Source organism: Argiope bruennichi, chromosome X1 (genome assembly GCF_947563725.1).
Source record: "Argiope bruennichi chromosome X1, qqArgBrue1.1, whole genome shotgun sequence".
NCBI classification, from domain to species: domain Eukaryota; kingdom Metazoa; phylum Arthropoda; class Arachnida; order Araneae; family Araneidae; genus Argiope; species Argiope bruennichi.
Genome location: NC_079162.1, coordinates 57,390,717 through 57,406,622, shown reverse-complemented (window position 1 = coordinate 57,406,622; position 15,906 = coordinate 57,390,717). Strand labels below are relative to the sequence as shown.

The 15,906-nt window shown below is 26.8% G+C and overlaps 1 protein-coding gene across 1 annotated transcript in view; it reads right to left on the bottom strand.

Moving 5' to 3' along the window:
* The window catches only part of LOC129958161 (transcription elongation regulator 1-like), a 30,027-nt gene extending 14,512 nt beyond the window's left edge, over window positions 1-15,515 (bottom strand). Inside the window, exon 1 of the mRNA XM_056070401.1 lies at window positions 15,324-15,515. The gene's annotated coding sequence lies outside the window, so the exon portion shown is untranslated. The remainder of the gene's footprint in view (window positions 1-15,323) is intronic.
* Between the last annotated feature and the right edge of the window lie 391 nt (window positions 15,516-15,906).

The window sequence follows — 15,906 nt, the reverse complement described above, 5'->3', positions numbered from 1 at the left end:
TTTATTTAAATCAGATTCGTAATGGAAACGAAATTGAAGTTAAAAAAAATGTGCATAAGTGGATTACTTCGATTATGGGATTCTGCCAATTATCTGCCAGTTTTAAATTTCTGAATGCTACATTTTTTGTTACTTAAAAAATATTGTCGAAATATGGTCATATACAAAGTTTTAAAAAGTACTGACTTTAGTAAAAAGTGAAAAGTAAGAGCTTTAATTATGTGGAAAGTTAATTTGATATTTAAATAAGTAGCATTAAGAGACAAAATAAACTTTTTTTTTTCTTTCAAAGAACAATTCTTTATGTTATGAAGAATGATATATATATATATTTACAGCAGATAAATAATAGATTTCAAAACTTTTTCTGCCTTTTTTATGCAATACATTAGTTAGAAAAAAAACTACCTTTGTTTATTTTAACACACATTTATGTAAAATATTCTTTTAAAAAATATTTTAAATCATGAATTCTATTTACATAACCAATACTGCTTTTACACAGAGAAATGTCTTATGATGTCTGATAGAGAATGCATGTTTTACAAAAAAGATAAAGAAAATAGACGTCTAAAGAGGATACATAGGGAATTGAATTTTTAGTCTATGACAAGACTTAAGATTTGGCTTCAAATTTAAGTTTCAGTGTATATAAATTAACAAAAAAAAAAAAAAAAAAATCCAATGTAATTGGTCAGTAAATAGAATGATTAGCGAGTTGCACACAATTATCATTCTATAGATTTTGTTTCCTTCACAATTATATTTGTTGCATTACGAAAATTCTTGTTGTTACTTACTTTAAAGGGAGTATTTTTAAAATAGTAGAAATGAGGAAAATCTGTCACATTTGAATCATATAAACAGTTTTTAATGGAAACTGACAAAAAACTTCAATAAAGCAAAAGCAGTAATTTTTTGTAGTTTATTTGCCTTTAAAAATAAAATAAATTTTCTGAGAAATACACTTTAAAAAAGAATAAAACATAGCCTATTAAAATTGTTTCATCGGTTTGATTAATGAAAATGGTTTCTCAAATTACATCACTAATTTCTTTAATCTCAATAATGCAAAAATAGGTTTTGATTTTTAAGTTCATATCAGCAAATAAAATCTGAACTCAAGTTTGATATTTTATGAACTGTAGCATTTCTTTTTTTATTCGTTGGTAAACAAAGCTTTGGTTTCTCTATTGTTTGGTTCCTTTTTATATTAATATCTTTTTGCTTTAGTTTTTTCCAATTCCAATTAATCATAATGATTATAACTGCGTTCTGAGAGCTACGATAGACCTCTTGATCTGAACATCAAATTCAGGAAATAATTTCAATTCCAATTTAAGCCCTTTTTGGATGACCCCCCCCCCCACACACACACACAAAAAAAAAGAATAACCTAACCTTATCTTTAGAGTATTTGAATAAAATTATACTGTAATAAATACTAAACTGTGGTCAATAAAATGTATCCTCAAAGGATATAACTTAATTTCAAGCGGTTTAAATTCTATCTTTCCTTTGCTAAAGCATATAACATAATAATTAGCTTTCATTAATTTTTTTAAAAATAGCCTGGTATTGCATTAATTAAAGTGCTAAAAAATTTGTTTCAAACTAACAACAACTTCGACACCCACACAGAATTGCATTATCTTAATAATACGTGGGTATATGTGATCGAGTTCATGTGATATAAGGACTGGCTTTTTGAGTTAGTCAGCAAAGATTTATCAAATATCTACTGATAAAGTTAATTCATCCATATATAATGCCAATAAAAATTAACTGAATCTATCGGTACTATAAAGTATAATTTTGTAGAAAATGGGACTAACTAAAGAACTTCTAAAAACATCAGCATGTAACATATGAACAGAAAACTGCGACTGATGTTGAATTTCTTGCACGAAGATTTATTTTCACTTTTCCTAGCGTGACAATTTTGAAAATTAATGTTTCTATCTAGATCAAAGCAACATTCTACTCTCCAACCAAAAATTTTCAGAAAAGAGTTTAGATTTTACATAAGAAAGGGTCTATTTGTTTGATTTTAGACGCCGATCTTGAACTCTGTATGAATGCCTTTTATTAAAGTTGAAATATTTTCTACACAGTCAATTTTGGAATGCTGAGCTCTGGACTGACTGTTTCTAATCTAGCAAAAAGGTAACCTAAAAAATAGATCAACATGTCATTTTTTTTCATCACATATACGACACTTCATTGTCACTATTTCTCTCCGGTTGAAGAAAGGATCCTACAATTTTTAATCTCTATATCACACAGCCTATTAAAATGTCGGAAACTGAAAACGACATCATATTCTTCTTGAACTAGAGAAGCATTACGATTACATACAAAATAAATCGTCATCATAACCAAAAGTTTCTTGTTGTCATATATAATTCTTTTAGAAACTGTACAAGTTCGATTTTTTTTAAAAAAATCTTTTCTTTCTGAGAATTCCAGTAAGTCTCTGAGATGTCTTAAATGTTCAGTTCCTCAAGTTTCTCTTCCCTTCTTTATAAACACTGCCGAACAATGAAAGTGAACAACGTTATGCGTGATTATCAAATTTTTTTCAGCGATAATGATTGGACGATGTACTAGTTGCATTCTGAAATAAATGCTTTTTTCCACATTTGTGGTCAGTCCTTCGAAATTTAAAACTAAGCATATCCCTGCAAATTTTCTAGATAGAAGTGTGAACATATAGATGTACATATGTGTACATATAGATGAAAATAAAAGAAAAATTATGCTAATTCACACTTGAAATTATAATGGACGTATAAAATTTTAATTTTTGCAATTTTACCTACCTTATTTAATGAAATTTTGTAATTGGAAGCAAGTTTAGATGCAGTATTTAAATAAAAAAAAAAAACATATTCCTAAGTGCAACCACCTAATGCTTTTTAGAAAAAGAAAAATGACTTCAGAAACCATGCTTACATAACTGTGTAATTAGGCTTATCTTACGCCCTAATATTTCGTTTATTTACTATTGTAATTTTAATTTTGATTACGATAAAGGTCCAATCTATACTTTTGGCAAGAAATCCTGGGGGAAAATGAGCGAATAAAATATAAAGTAACATTTTATTTCTAGCTTTCTTTCGTGCTTAGATTTAGGACAAATTGAAAATTAGTATCAAATCATTTGGCGGTGCTTTTAAGAAAATAGGCAGAAATTTGTTGCTACATTATCTACGAATAAAACTTTAGCTCATGATACTGTATCCGAGAATTAGGCGTTTTAATGTAGTACGTATAGATGTTGCATTTACATGTTGATTGCTGGTACATTGGATTATGTATATTTAAATCTGCCAGCAAATGAGCCAGAAAATGAGGATACATTTCAGATTTGAATGAACTTCAGTATTTATCAACATTTTTTATTGAAAATGTTTTTTACCCCTGAGAATTAACCAGCAGTTATTTTTAAAATAATTAATGGGATTCTTATTTATTTTAGCCGACGGCGCTTATTATTTTGCAAAAAAAAAATGCAACTTACTTGAACAACTTCAACGTAAAAATACATTAGTTCATTTCAAGTATCAGCTTGTAAAATATACATGCATACATACATATTGAAAGAACTAAAAATTATTGGTATCCATTTAAATTTGAATTTAAAGCACTTTCTTTCTCTATATATTTTTTTAATTTTGTTAAATAAAGTTAAAACATAAGAGATATAAAGATTAAAACCTCATAAAACTGAAAATTATATTTCACTTTATTAGATTAAATTTGTATAAAGCATATCAAAACTGTATTCTTCTGTGGGGAAAAATTATAAACGTGTTCTTTTATAATATATTTTTAAAATAAATTTCCCACATTCTATTTATTATTTTCAACACTCGTCTGAAACGCGGTAAGGATGATTCAGCATTTTTCTCACGGAAGCATCGTTTCGTTATCAAGGACATGGAGTAGCATTCCTAATCAGACAATGATTGATTACTATATGGCGTACATTGTAAAATCGCCAAATTTTACATGCAAAGATAAAAGTTATAATGTGGTAACCTTTTTAAAGCTTGAGCGCAAATGACACTATTTAATGAATTGGAGCAAATGCGACTGAGCGCAAGTCACACACAAACGGATTACATTAGACACTTGGGTGCTACAATTAATGGCTTCGGCCCAAAATTTCAATGGAAGCTCATTTTCATATAATAAAGATCTAGCCCATTTTAAAAGAATGCGGTTCGCTCTTTCAGCTTTACCGTTACTTCCACTATTGCATGGAATAGTTTTTTCATGAAATATTCCTGAATTAGCAAGATAAGTATCAAGTTGTTTATTTACAAATTTTAAGCCATTGTCAGTTCTTAATTTCTTAATTCTTTTATCAGTTCGATTTTCATATTTGGCTTTAAATTACAAAATTATATTAAACATTTAATTTTTAAGAAATAAGTAAAATACATGCCAGAAAAATCATCCACCAATATCATGAAATATTTTGCGCCACCAAATGATTCAGGCTGAATTGGACCACACAGATCAGCATGAATCAACTCAATAATTTCAGAACTTTGATTTACGTCAACATTAGGATGAGTTTTTCTGGTTATCTTACTTATATCACAAGTTTCATATCTAAAATCATTTATATCATTAACATCAATATAATCTTTCATTTTAAGCATATACTTAGGATTTAAATGACATAATCTGTAATACAAAACCTCATAATTAGTGAGCAATCCACTGAGATTAATTAATTAATCTCAGTGGATTGCTTAGAAAATAGTTCTCAAGACAAAACTTGTGGAAAATTTCTGCATCACTTCTCTAATTATGGCACTTAAAATCCAAAACTACTTATTCAAATGTTTATAAATTTATACACACATGTGCATAATGATTTGCCTAAGCAATCTTATGAACACAAAGTATTTGGGCTGGATTTGAACCAACATGAGTGGGTGAAAGTCAACAGTTCATGAATATGCCACTACTAATTTCTCACCTTCATAGAATTCTCCTTACCCTTTGCACTACCTGAGATAAAAAAGATCATTAAAAATAGGTCAATCTTAAGAGCTACAGATATATATAGCTTTTAAGCTAAATTTTGTAGATGGCTGCAATTTCTTAGACAGGGCACATAGTGAGAAATTGCTTCAAAAATTAAGCACTTTTGTACAAGCAAGCATTTGTAGACCTGTGTATTTTCTGTGCATAGGATATATCTGTTATATACTAATACAGAGTTTTTATAGAAATTTTTTTTAAAAATTAATCTTAAATATTTTTATTTCATTTTTGTATTTATACAATGCCTTCCATTGTAAAACAAATGATGTCTTTTTGGTTTGACAAAAAAAGGGTAATGCAAACTTTCATTCCCAAAAATTATCAATTTTTATCGTGTAAACAATAAAAATCTGACTTTTTTCAATGTTTTTTAAAATTAACCAACTGCCAGTTAATTCAGGTGAACACATTTCTGAAAATGTTGACATTCATGTAGATGCGTAGCATGAGCAAAATTTTTGTTATTTGATTTTTATATATGCAGCAACAAATAAGATTAGACATGGATGAAATGGCAACAATGAATTTACTAAGTTAAAAAGGCAGCAGCTCTGTAATTAGAAGCAAAATGAAAATAAGAATGCCAGTTGATACATTTCTAAAAAGTATTTTTTGGAAACCAGCACAAAAAACATATCTCATTGCCTTAAAATTTAACAATGTTTATCAAGTGAAGAATCTCATTCAAAGAACAGCTTTACAGTTGAATTCAAATCAAGGGTGGTATTTTTTTTTTTTTTTTTTTTCTTTTTCACACACACTGTTAAAGTGATCAAATCACATGACAACGATTTGATAAAGCAATAATATTGTTCTAATTTCATTACAATAAAAATTACTGTGAGAAATTATGTTCACTAATTTCTCAAAAATTATTAAAACTAAAGAAAAAATAAATCATTAAACAAAAATCTGTATCATTGAAGAGGTACTTTTTTAAACTTTTAAGATGGTGCAAATTGAATTTTTGTGTGATAATTTGCTATTATTGCAGAAAAACATTATAATTCTGGTTTTATTTCTTTATTAAACTTCTAATTAAAGCATCTAATATCTACTAAGCAATTTCTTAACTTAAGGTTTATGTTGCATATTGCTCTGTCAATGAGGACAATCCTTTATATATTGAGGGAGATTACATGGGAGGGGGGCAATCTATAAGAGCGATAAAAAGAAACATATTTACAAAAATTATACAATCTAAACCCTGAAAAGTTCTGAAAAAAAAATGTTCTTTTAAAAATTTTAAGCATTAGAACTAACAGATTTTTTAAGAATTATTTTCTATAAAAATACAAATTTGGTAAGGTTTAGTCCAACAAATATTTTTCAAATTGATGGGGACATTTAAAAAGTACACCACGAAAGAAATCACAATTATTGAAAACTTATGGCCTCAGCTAAAATTTTAAAATATTGGAATTTGGAAATAAAATGATACAATTACTCACTGTAATGTATTACAATTCAATACAGTACAACAAAATCCCTTTAATAGGTCGGTAAAGAGATCATTCCAAAATGACATATTAAAGAGAATGATGTGTAAAATAATAAAGAGGCTTCACTGTAAGTTTTAATAGAGCAGCTTCTCTTATGTTCGATACATATAACTCTAGGATACACATAATTTATCTTGCTATATTCTTATTTTCCATTGATTGAACTCTTCTTTAGCAATACATAAAAAAAAATTAAGCATACATTTATCAGACATAAATAAATTAACTTCTACAACACAAAAAATTGAAGTCCAAATATTTTTTAAGTCTCAACAAGAATGGCATAATAATTGCTCTAGTATTTCAATAAATAGCAATGTACATTGTTAAAGGAGGAAGCAGTGAAAAAAGGCTCATTAAGTGTTATCTTAATGCATGTAGGAATCCTTGGATCTATCTCACCCTAGATTTTTTTTCTCAGAATTGTTTCCTTTTGTTGGTTTTCTTTCTTGATATATCCGACTAACAAAGCTTTACAACTACGCTTTTGATTTATTGTATTCAACGTCAAAAGGGGGAGGGGGAATGTTTTCTTTGCATTTCTCGAGAAAACTGAGCAGTTTTTAAGCCTTTTCATGACGCTATGCACCCTGCTATAAGCTAGAAAAGCAATTTTAAGCCCTAAACTCTTGACTGCTTTTTAGCCTAAACAAGCAACATCTCATTGTAAAGTAGTCAGTTGCATTCTTTTCTTCTTCCATTGTTCCAGTTCTTACGAAATTAGAAGTGGGAAATGGCAAAGCAGAATGTAATAATTTTTCCCTCATATCTCAAGAAAAAAAATCTACTTAGCCTTCCAGAAAGGATTTTTAAAAAATATGCAGGTTTATATGAGAAATTTATCTAATTTGTGGAAATGAACGCAACAATGGGCTTTTTCTGTAATCATAACCAAACTAAACTTTTAAACTCAAAATTTTAAAAAAATCCTGTTTTCCTCATATGTATATGCCATCTATAAGGAAGTGTCAAAATAGCACTCATGTGCTAGCTACAATAGAATAACACCACCACCCTTAATTTAATTCAGTGGAAAAGGCAAATCGAAGTAAATAACAAATCAGCATTACATGAAATAATAGTATATTAAAGGAATGTTCATATTTAATACAAAAAAAATTATTTATTATTACATAGAATTTGTAAGACATATTCACTTGTTAAGAAAGAAAAAAGATATTCATTACTTATATCATATTCCACAATTTAAAGTCATTCAAAATTAAGAACTCTGCTGAAATAAAACTCAAAATAACATTCTTGCTATCACAATACAAACCTTTTATGATCACTTAACAAAATCCATTACAAAGCCCCCCCTCACATAAACACACACAATTAATTCAATTGAGCATGATTTCTGAAACTTTTGCAGATTGTTCAGTTACAATTTCCCCCACCCCACCCCTTGCAAAAACTTGCTAAGTTGTTTCACATTTGTTGGATTATTCTCTTTTTCCCCCTAAACTTCTTTTCTGCTTTTCTAAAGCCTCCTAACACCTCATATGGGCTAATTTTGTTTACTGTAGATAATGTCAATATTACATTTAAGACACCTCCCTTAAAGTTTATAGCAACATATACAGTTCTCAAACCAATTAAAGAAGTTTCTTTCCAAGTTTCAAAAAAAATATCTTTGCTGACATTAAATCTACTTTTCATAGTCCCATTGCTATGTGACAATACAAAAATTATTTTCATTATTTCATGTTATCGCTATTCACTTTAATTTTCTCAAAATTTCAAATTTGATCTTTACATGTTCTGAAGATGCTGTGGAAATTTATGCTTTGGAATACAGAAATAAATCAACTATTTCATTTTCCACATGATGCTGCATTGTTTTTCAACAGATGTGGATTTAAACAAAATACAGCTTTTAAAATAGAAATTTTTTTACTTTTTTTATACTATACTTTACAAATATAAAACATTCTGCTAAAAAGTGTCTTTCAATAATTCCATTAATATTCAGAAGCTGTATTCACTATTCCAATATTGGTATTTTCTTTGGAAGTCTTGGAAATTAAACTGATCTATGCAGAAGAAAAGGGAAGTAAGTGGAAAAATGATGAGAATTCATGAATGTTGTTTAGTTTTTAGAGCCATGGTGACAATCTTGAATTCTTCCAATGTTTAAAGAGATCGGTACTTTTTAGATGGTCACATTATTTATTTTTAATTTTCTTAAATACGGCACATCTCAATAAGAATAAAGGAAATATTTCTCTTTTTAATTTTAGTAAGTTCCTAAAGAGTTTTTTTTTAATTTTAAAAATTAAAATTTAACTAGGTATTGAAAATTCTATAAAAACACACATTTAGTTCTAAAAATTCCTGGAATTTTAAAGAAAAAAATCCATTTCTACTATTTAAAAACAATTATATGCAAGATTAAAATTCAACTCAACTTCAGAAATAAATTACTGTCGTTTGTTAACCATTGAATCTAAATTCTTTTATATGTTAAAATATTTGATATTCCAGTATAATGATGAGAAAACTAGGTTTGACAGTTGTATATGTCCTGTCGCAGATTTTTAAATGTTATAAAAATTTTATAGCCACTAGAAAAGCAATATAGCTTTTAGACATACAAACACATTAGTATTAAAGAATTTAAATAATATTAAACTATGTAATTAAAATATTTTTTAAGTCCTTATTGACTTTTACTATTAATATTGGCCAGCCATGTTTTTTTCCCTTAGCCTGCTTCTAAACGAATATCTCTTCCTTAAAATACAGCACTAAAAATCAAATACAAATGCACAAAAAATGAGTCACAATTTTTAATTTTACATAATAAAACTACCATTCATGTAACTTGTTAACTTAATGACATCACTCCATATCTTTATCACCTATAATCATCATTATAAAATAAGGATACACTGAATAATAAAAATACACATAAAAATCTCATAGCTCTAAACTTTTTTTTTTTTTAATTTTATGAAAACTCGATCAATGTGCGACCAAGCAAAAGCAGTCAAATATTCTAGTTCATAAGAAAAAATTCTTTTTCCTGCATACAATATCAACAAAATCAATCTTAAGCAATATCAAAAATAAAATGAGGGAAAATTTTTAAAAACTGTATTTAAAGCAATAACCACAGTTTAAATCTTTGGAAGGCTTTATTCTTTTCCGTCAATTTTATCAACAAAATACTGAAACCTGTTATTTTGATTTTAAAATAAAATTCAGTTAAAATAATTTTGTTCAAATTTAAAAACACTTGAAAATTTACAATTAAAACTATCCCAATTTTAATAAATTTTGCATTACAAATACTTAAGAACAGAAAATATTGACAAGATCTAGAATCGTGAACTTTTATCCTTAATTGATTTTGAAAGCAAATTTATTCTACAAATTTTATCCTACAAATAAAAAGATGATACCAGAAAAAAGAAAAAATTATAGCATTACTCTTTTTTATTGAATTTTGCTTAGAAAAATTTCAAAACAAATCAATGTTTCCATTTAAAAACTGTTTTTATAATTCACAAATAGTTAGATTTTAGTAAACTTTTTTTTTTTTTTGCCATAGGTAGCCTTGAATTAAATATGTGATTTAAAAATACTAGACCCCCCCCCAAAAAAAACAAATTTCATAGATTTTTTTTTTTTATTGCCAAACTTTTTTATATACTCCATGATTTAAAAAAATAAATTGCAAGTTTGACCTTAAAATATAAAAATCATTAAAATCCAAATCCAGCTCAGTATTTTATTTCAATCTTTTAATTCTATCTTAATCTTTTTATCTTTTCATTCCTGTATTGAATGCAAAGAATTTTTCTGTAAAAATTAAAATGAACACAAATATTCCAGCATGTCCAAAAGGACAATTTTCTACTCCTTTGTGATGTCATTTGTTACAAAAGCATTCATTAACTACAAGTGTACATACAAGTCGGAAAATAAACAGAATCAAGAAATGGAAACAAGCAGTTTTGAGATTAGTTCAATGCATATTTTTATGAAATTTTAATGAAATATTTTAAGATAAATTCTGTATTGATTTTACTTATAGAAAATTTTCTTTGGGAAAGGAAGGATAGTTAAACAAGGTCTATCCTAAACCTTCTTCTAAATAAAAATATTAAAATAATCGATTTTAGCCGAGTTATTTGAAATACATAAAGTATTTTTTTTAAAGAATCGGGTTTTACAGTTTCTAATTTATCACATTTATATGACAAATTCATTTCAGTAAGATTTCCCAAGTAACAAAATTGATTCTCAAATGATATTTACTGAAAATTTCCAAACAAAATAGCTTATTTAAATTAATTCTGCTCATTAATTACAAAGAAATCGGATGTTAATACCCCTAAAAAAAGTGATTGAGTTTAATAAAGTATGGAACATCTGATTTAAAACAGTTAGTATTTCAGCAAAAATCCAGGAGAAACCTTCATTTTAAGAGTCAGCATACAGTATTTTCTTAGTTTTACCAAAAGGCACATCAAATGCTTAATCATTAGGTAGGGGCATAAAACTTATCAAATTTATACAAAACAGAGTTCTCTCTTGCTCAGATTGCAGTATGTTTTGATTTCAAAAAAAAAAATTCATGAATTTATGGAGTTTCTCTAGTTCAATTAAGCTGATTTTAATTAGTAAGAAAAAATATGACAGAACAAAATACTCTCAAATATTCAATACTCTAAGTGATTAGATAAATTTAAACAAGATATATTTAACTTTTCATTAATAACTGCTAAAAGAAATAAAATTGAAAATGGCAATAATTGTAATATTTAAGTTACAATCATTATTAATGTTAATAAAATGTTTCACGTTTTGAATACTCAATATTATGTATATTACATTGATTAAATGCGATTCAAGGAACTTAACTAATGATAAATATAAATAGTCTTATAGTGTATAAAAAATTCTACACCTAAGTACAATTAAGAATTTATTAGTTCCTGCTCATTTTAATAAGCAACATAAATTTTAATCTTTCCATAACATTCAAGTATTTACAGAAAACCAATTATTTATTTAAAAAGAACTAACGATAATGTGCAAGCTGAATAGTTAATTTTAGGCTTTAAAAAAAGTACTAAACTTGTAAAACATACCTGACATACACAGCTATCGAAAATTTCATTAATTTCAGAGCAATGAATATGTTATAAAATTGACACCAATTCAAACTCCACTTCTTTAGATGATTTCCAAAAATGATACTAACTTATTTACAGGTCATGGTAATTATTGGAAGCATATTTAACATTAGATTTGCATGATATTAAATACTTTTTTTTTTTTTGCATGCTGGAGGAAAAATTAACTCCTGTATTTTTAAAAAGCACATAAAATATAACCTATTTTATTAAATATTTCTAATTTTCTTTCGCTATAAAGCCTTTCATTACAAATCTTAAAGCAAATAAGAAAATGCAATACAAGAAAAACAATATTTTAGATGATTTAGTATTATAATGAAAACTTAAAATTACTTGAGACTAAAATTATGAACAATTTACAGGAAAAAAAAAAGAAGGAGAAACCATTTTTGCAAACTGGACATGCAAGCTATCATTAATCCGTTATAATTTTGATATCTAAAAAAAAAACCATTATCGCATATTTTAAATATATTTGTAGCATATCATTTTGAACATAAACATTGGAATTTAAGATTTTTTTAGCATCATTTTTTTAGAAAAATATCTTGATTTAAAATGGTAAACTTTAAAAATTCCATTTCTTTGCTTAGTTTTTCAATAAACTCTGTAATCATCATTTGATGTTATTAAAAGGAATATAATTACTGATAAAATATAAATTACTATCGAGTAATTTGTATACTATCGAACAAATTGAAGAAATGATAGGATAGATTTAGGAGATAAAAGAAACTTAAAAAAAAATTTTATGATAAAATAATGTTCAACGTTCAGAGATAATTGAGCATAAAACACATAATGAGTTCTTTCTAGATATTTTTGCTAAACATTAAGTTTAAACACCGAAACCATAATATTAAAGTCAAAGACTTTTGATTAAAATTATTTAAGAAATATTACAACTAATATTGGTATTAATTAATAAATTTAACCTTAGATAACTATACAAAATCTAAAGATACTCCTTTTCAAAATAAAATTTGTTTTAAAATCAGCAGAAGATAAAATCTGTTGCTGTTTAGATTTACCTCCTTTTGACTTAAATCAATAAATCTAATTATCCAAAACATAGGATAGAAGGATAAAGGAATAAATATATTCACAGGATAAATAAGAACTATACAAAAATCAGTTTCTGACAGGAGGATAAGGAATGAAATCCTACTTATATAATTTTATATTGTGTGTAGAATTACCACCTTTTGACTTAAAATCAATAAATCTAATTACTCTAAACATAGAGGTAAAATAGAAGGTAAGATAAAGGGGTAAATCTATATTAGTTCAAATTTAACGAGAAGGGCAGTAACACTGGAACAGAAAAAGGTGAAGATTTCACAATTGTTTCAGACTTAAACGAAAAAAAATTTACAATACCAATTATCTTTATACTTTGATAAAGCACTCAAATGCATATTTTTATCCACAAAAATTCCTTTTGGCATTATTAAAATTATACACAATAGATAACATGCATTGCATTTTAAACTTAGGGATGACAGATATAACAAGCCCTCTCAAAAAGTGGTTTTAAATATACAAAAGTCCTAGGCAAATGTACAAGTAATGCAACTTCTATCATTCTGAAGAAAGCAACGTATGAAATTCATTAAGAATTCTAAAAATTATGAAATTTCAAGACTGCTAAATTTAAAAAATTTCTATTGATTAAAACTTAAACGAGTATTTATTCTCCAATGCAAAAACTTGAAAATAAATAAAATCCCAAAGAACACTTTCTTTGAAACAAGAATTGCAATTCAAACAAGATTATTTGAAATATATTATTTTTCTCTCTGAACACTGACTTAACAATAAGATTGTAGAAGATCAAACGTTAAAAAATATTTTCATTATAGTCGAAAATAATAAGTATAGCTGCCCTGTAATTACACCCCAAATCACTTTTTTTATAGTAACTGTAAGACATCTGTTTATATAAACAAGTTCTTTAGAACAATATTTTCAAAATATTTGTACTATATTCCTTTGATCACCTCAAATATAATAATGTGCAACAACTTTTCTAATATATTAACATAGAATCGAGAATGTCATACATAATAAAAACAATAAGAATGCAATATAATTTTCACAAGTAAATCTGAAACTAGTTCATAAAAGCAACTGAAAGGAAGAACAATTATTTTCTAATAATCTGGAAAGTCAAAGATAAGATGCTGTATTTTTTTTCAACTTTACATTAAATTAATGTTTAAAAAATTGTCAGGGCTAGAATTTTATGTTTAATCATATATGTAATCATGTATGTAATAATATATAAATCATAAGAAACAAAAAAATTTCTTAAACATCACAGAAGTTCTTACTAATACAAAAGCTTCAAAGCAAACTACGATAATGAAAGGTTATTTTTTAAAAAAAATCAAAACTCTAATTTGTAAATAAACTAGTTAATTTGATATCAAATTCAAGCCAGTTTCAAATTTTATCAAACAAAGAAATGTTTATGCATAACTGCATATAATGATTGGTAAAGAAACAAAGTATATTTCCCCCAAAATATTTAACTTACTAATCCTTCAGAAAGATAAACTTATATGCTGTCAACCACATTTCTAAATGCAATTTTTAAAAAAAATGATCATTTAAAAAGAATTTAAGAAAATTTCAGCAAGCAAAGATCATCTGCCCTTATGGTGGGAGGGAGAAGGTTTTTTTATTATTGATTAAGAAAGATCAACTATCCAGATGATAAACTATAATTGATTGTTAATATAATAGACAGATTTAAATATAGCACAGCACATGTAATTAATATAACTAATGTAGCACTAAGGAGCTTAATAAGTTTCAGATAAATTAATGCTAGAATACATGTTCTAAAAAGCAACACAGAAATAACTCTTAAACTGCAACCAGCCCTCTAAACAACTATTAACGTTTAAAGGTGTTAACATACACATATATTCATAAAGGTATGCAACATAAAAACTAAAAGTCATAATAAACTCCAAAAAATGACAATGAAAAAAAAAAGGCAACAAAGAGACAAAATAAAGTCAACTATTTTATTAAGAATTAAATTATACTTAAATCAAAAAAGTATTTTTATATAAATAAAGCAAACAGACAAGAAACATTCAAATGCAACCGCCAAGATTGTCATGAACAGGAAAAACGCAAGAGGTGTAACACCAAGATACTCAACAACTTCCCGCGATAACTGTATACAATGTTCACAACTTAGAAAAATATAAATAAATCTAAGCATCGCATACATTACACTTTACATATATAGCAGTAAGGTAATGAAATCTCAAACCAAAGTATTTCTGAGTTTAAAAAAATACACAAAACACCACAAACCATCAAAACGTGGTTTCCAAAATGGCAGATGATCTTGTAACGCCAACGATCATTACTACCGGCATCGTCCCCTACTATCGACAATACAACATGCAGATTACACAAATTAAAACATAAAACTGCTTATCAGCACAACAATTAATGTCAATATTCATAACCGGCGATCTGCAATTTCCAATATTCGGTTAGAACGTTCCTCTCCATCTGCTTAACCCTAACATTTCGTTAATATTTCAAATACATAACAAACAAAAAAAGCTGAAATGAAACGTACACTTTTACCAATATCTGCACCATCTTTCTCTTGACCAGGGCATCGCAATAATCAGTGTAAAAAATCCAGGGAATTGGTATCGGTCACGTAATAGTTAATTCTACTTTCAAGATCATTATACAAATCATAGAACAAACACAGTAAAGTTCTCTCAAGAGTTGATCAGGATTGCCAGGTTCACACAAAAATATTACAAAAATAAAATCTTGCGCGCGCCCGTCAATATACGAACAAAAAAAATGAGAAAAGGAAGAAGTGCGCACTAACTGCTAAGATATTTTTTAAATATTCCATTCTGTCGTATCAAAATTAATTGTCTATTTCAATTAAATTTCATATTTTTTGCACTAAAATTACAGATGTGATAATAATACCATGCAGAAATAAAAATATTTAAAACACTATATTTATGCAATAAAATATAACAATAGAATATTTTTAATTACAAACAAATAAAATTCTTCCTTTCAAAACGTTAGAAATCCATCTGGAAAAACACATATACAAGCAAAAATAAAATTTCATAATAATTGAATATGCATTCGTACTTTTTCTTCTAAAAATAAAAACTCACCAGCATTTC